The sequence below is a fragment of the Tasmannia lanceolata genome, unplaced genomic scaffold (genome assembly GCF_043159265.1).
Source record: "Tasmannia lanceolata isolate RefF3 unplaced genomic scaffold, GAP_Taslan_0.1 ptg000025l, whole genome shotgun sequence".
NCBI classification, from domain to species: domain Eukaryota; kingdom Viridiplantae; phylum Streptophyta; class Magnoliopsida; order Canellales; family Winteraceae; genus Tasmannia; species Tasmannia lanceolata.
Genome location: NW_027518702.1, coordinates 887361 through 892260, shown reverse-complemented (window position 1 = coordinate 892260; position 4900 = coordinate 887361).

Here is a 4900-nt window from a genome sequence, read left to right as displayed (position 1 = left end):
TGATTTTGGGGTTCCATGGCCTATCCATGGATGGCGACTCTGAGTTTATTTTAGGTATGTCTTGGTTTCGAGCCTTGGCTTTGGATCAAAACATATCTCTTTCTTTTTATATCGCCACTCGTGCTATGCTATGAGGGTGGCATCCGTTTCGAGAGTTCCTTGGTAGAGCTCTCCATTCATGTGGATGATCGAGAGGCCGCTGGGGGCTCGTCCCCCACCTGTCTCTCGGATCGGGGTCCACAGGTTAGCACAACCATGATTTGTTATATGCACTGTCCTAACTTACATGCTCTTGTTCATTCGTTTGAAAATGATATTAGTCCTACCAAGTTTTGATAGTTGCAGAGCTCCAGTGCAAGTGTTGAAGCAAAACATTGTTGACACCTTTTAATGTTCAAGTTGACCACATTGGCTTGGTTGTATGCTCCAGTTCATCTCTTCCTTTTAATTGCTTTGTGAGACCTTTTAGGGACTTTAGCAACATTTCCATCTTACTGTGATGTAAAACACAAACAAGGTGGGTTCCAAGCCATTATCAAAACAGGGTAGTGCTCGTAGTGATGCCCTTACAAGCTGATGTTGACACTATCATGTTTTAATAATTGCATGAATTTGCCTTGTCTTTGCTGCTTGGATTGTTTTTCTGACTTCTTTTAAGAATGTTTCTACTCTGTCAAGAGAGATGAGATGAGGTAAAATATAATTGTTTGAACAGGGTGATGCCGATGTTGGTCTTCTGACATAGGTGCCACCATGTTTGTCTTCATACCTACTCAATTTGCTTCTTCAAATGCTATATGTTTCTTTTGCTTAAATTCACTCTAGAAATTACAACAATCATAACTAATGGAGGTGGTGAAATTAGGCAAGCTGTAATTGTTAAGTCATGTCAAGCATTCATTTTACCTAAATAAAGGCTCTTTGAACCAATGTCATTTGGCTCAATGCACTTCCTCCGATGAATTAAGCCTAAATGCATGCTGTCCAGCCCTCTTTTTTTAATTTCTAGATTTCTAAAGCTCAAAATCACCAAAAATAAACATCTCAATCTTGTAGATCTCGTCGAGCCGGTCAGTACGACATATGGCGGCCTAAATTTGGCCAAAAGACGAGAGAGTTGTGCCCGTTTAAAGTTTTCAGTCCGCAACGCTGTTTTTGCTAGTTTTTTAGAAATTATCGTGTCGAGTAACTTGTGGGCTGCTTCTGGCCAGAATTGTTCAAAACTGTCAACTGGAAAAATGTTCGTTATAATATTTCCTAAAACTATCTTATTGAGCAAATGTTTCCATAAAGGCTTTTTAATATGTCAAAAACTACTTACAAGCTTCAATTTTTCTAAAAAAACTGTCATTTCTGCAACAACAACTTTTTGGCCATTTTAAGGCTATTTCAGGTCTGTTTCGTCCGAAGCCGTAGAAGGGAAAATGTTCTTCACAAGATTTTTAATACTTTGTCCTTGAGCGGAAATTTCCAGAAACGATGTTTTGAGTGTCAGAACGGAGCCCGAACTTTCGGTTAAAACACTAATGTCTTTTAATGGCGATGGATCATAAGAGGCCATTTTTCAGCCACTTCTGGCCAGATCTAAACGAAGTAGCCAACTGAGAGAATGTCTCTTATGCTAAGATCTACAATTTTGACTAGTAGAGTTTTTTATGGTTTTGATGTTTGAGGGATCCAAAATTCAGTGCAAAGTTGCATTTTTCACACTATATGTCATAACTATGCCATTTCTTGAAAATCACGGACAACTTGAGCTTTATTCAATTTCAATGATTGTTTTGGATGTTTTGAGCTTGGTAATAAGTTTTAAATCATATATTGAATCATTTTCATGAATTGTTTGGCATTTGTGACCAGTTTTTGTGAAAATTACATGTTGGGTGGAAATTTCACATTTTCTTTTCTTTTTAGATTGTTTTGAGCCTATATTGATTCTAATGCTTGTATTGGGATATGATGAGCATGGTAGCAAGTTTTAAATCATATATTGAATCATTTTCATGAATTGTTTGGCATTTTTTACCAGGTTTTGTGAAAATTACATGTTGGGTGGAAATTTCACCTTTTCTTTTTTTGTAGATTGTTTTGAGCCTATATTGATTCTAATGCTTGTATTGGGATATGATGAGCATGCTAGCAAGTCAAAAATCATATATTGATCAATTTTCATGATTTAGTTTGTATTTTAGAGCCTTACTTGTGAAAATTGCATGTTGTGCAGAGTGCTTTCAATGATTTTTTTTATGCTAAATGAATGGAACCCGTGCTACATGTTAACATAGACATCTAAACTTCTAGGATCACTTCTAAATAATGTATAGACCATCAAATTTCCATGAGTCTCATTTTAGGGGACACACTTTGTCTCATTAGGATGTTTTCCCTTTTTAGGAGATTTGCTCTGTCTCAATAGAAGAGTTTTCTTTTTAGGAGACCACCTTGGTCTCATCAGAGGGTTAACCCGTAGGAGACATGTCCAGTCTCATTTACACCCCCTCATAGAGTGTTAGATTTGCTTTGGCTTACTTGTATCCTTTTTAGTATTGATTGTTCAGGAGTCTATTTTATAGACTGTTAGTTTGTCTTATAGCTTAGGAGTTAGTCCTTTAGAGTCGTTGTCTTCTTCTTTGTTATTAAAGCCTTGCTGGCTTGGGATCTTAGATCGTTTTCTCTGTTCTTGGGGCGCTTGTTTACTTGTTGTGGATCGTCTCTTTGAGAAACTAGTTGCTTATTCTGGGTTTCCCCTTTAGATTTAGGGCTTTGCCCTAGTTTGTGGTTTTACTTGCGTGTTCCATTTAAGAGTGAAAACATTTAAAGGTTCAAAAGCATTTAAATACTTTGAAAACTTCAAAAAATATTGAGACATTTGGAAGCTTTAAGATTTTAAGAGCGTAGTAGGAGAGTTTATTTTCGAATATCGTTGGCTTGATCCTCTTCCACGAGGTACGTAGTGCAGCTTGGGATCTTTATCCCAAGTCCTGCTGTAGACACCCCATTTTGACCATACCTTGAGCCTCCCGTATTTGAGCAAAAATCCAATCAAATCAATCAGCTAGGATCCCAAATTCCACCCTTAGCTAGGTTAAGGTCTCATCTAGGTCCCTGCAAAATTTCGTTTAAAACCGAGCGCGTTTGCCTAGCAAACGAACCCAGGCGAAGCCGTAGTGTAAAACAGAAGAGGGGGGTGTGTTTATCCTAAGAGGGGGGCAATTTTATTCTGGAATGGTGTAATTTTTATCCGAATGGGACGCGCAAAATCGCGCGCTCATCAATTGGAGTGTCAATATCAACACCCAAAATCCTTTTTAAATAGCTGCTTAATCTCATTTTTTTTTAAAAAAAAATTCGTGATTAGAAGAGAAATAACACAGAGAGAGGAGAAATCCCCAAATTCGCCTAATCTCATTTTTCCATCTTCTCCGGTAGATCTGATCGGAATCCGGCCATTCTTTCCATCGGCAAGTAGCTTCAAGCACCTTATTTCATCATCTTAGTAGTTTTTTCTTTTCTTTATATACGTTTTCGAGTCTCACAAAAACCCAAATCTTTTTTTTCCGATTGGGATTTCATCTTCTCCGACCAACTCTTGCCGGATTCCGGCCAGCGTTTCGTCGGATTTTCTTCCTCCATTATCTTCCCTACCAGATCACAGATTACAGATCCTTCAGATCTCGTTTTTTTCCCTAACCATTTTTTTTTTTCGATCGTCTTCTCCGGTCATTCTTCTGTGAAATTCCAGCCGGATTTCTGCCATTTTTACCATCAGTTAGCATCTCTCTATCTCTTTTTTCATTTTGCTAAGCCCTAACTCATCCAAAACCTCAGATCTATAAAAAATTAGAGCATCAGAGAGAGAGGGAGTAGATCCGAGTCATATTTCTTATTGTCTCTTCAGGAAATCCTAGATTTAAAACATTCTTCATCAAATTCGGTCAATTTCTCGTCTCAGTTTTCATCTGGAAGTTAGAAGCAAGAAGAAGAAGATCAGAACAGAGGTTTAAAGAAAGGGGATCTAATAAACTTGTAAAAAAAATTTGGCTTTAATTTCATCTTCTAAGCATATATTGTAAGGATTTTTGAGAGAGTCTGTTATCTGCCTCTGTTTTGAGCATTGAAATCTTCCTCTCCAGGTATTTTATTGTATTTTTAATATTCCTCTTATTTTTCTGTTTCATATATTTGGAGAATTCATAATGTTCAGTTTCTTGTTTGAATCTAAGTAGTGTATAAGCTATAAACTTGTTAGTTTCATGAGGTAATGGTATCTTGAGGAATGTGGATACAATTATGGACGTGCTGTCTACGTATTTGATCTATTTTGTCCCTTTTGTGAATTTGAGAAAAAATCAAAGTGAAGTTGAGTGTCCATATGTCCATATGTATGTGTGTAAGTGTGTAGATGGGCGTCTGTCACATTAGATATGTGTTTTGTTTTGTCTCTAGGATCGTATATGTTTTCAGTCCATTCATTTATAGTTCAATTCTATGTATGTTTGTATGTCTGAATTATCATGTGCTATTTTACAAGCTGTTCGTAGGGTGTATGTACCCAAACAGATGGCTATCTGATTAATTGTAAGGAGCTTTTGGGATCTATTAGTGTCAACATTTTGGAATTTTTGTCAAGACAAGACTCATCCGAACAATGTCTTGAATATCCATCAGTATGCTTTTATGCTTTAACTTAGTTCTAGAAATGGATTTTATAGTCTTAACAGATAACATGCATCACTAAACAAATTTAATAACATCTCCAGATAAAGCAGATACTGATTCTTTTCCAATAGAAACTGTAATTCATTTTCATGAGGTTGAGATTTTTTAATTTGACTTGTTTTCAACCTTTTGATGCATTCACAAGCTCACAAATGAGAAATGAACCTGAAACATTGGGACA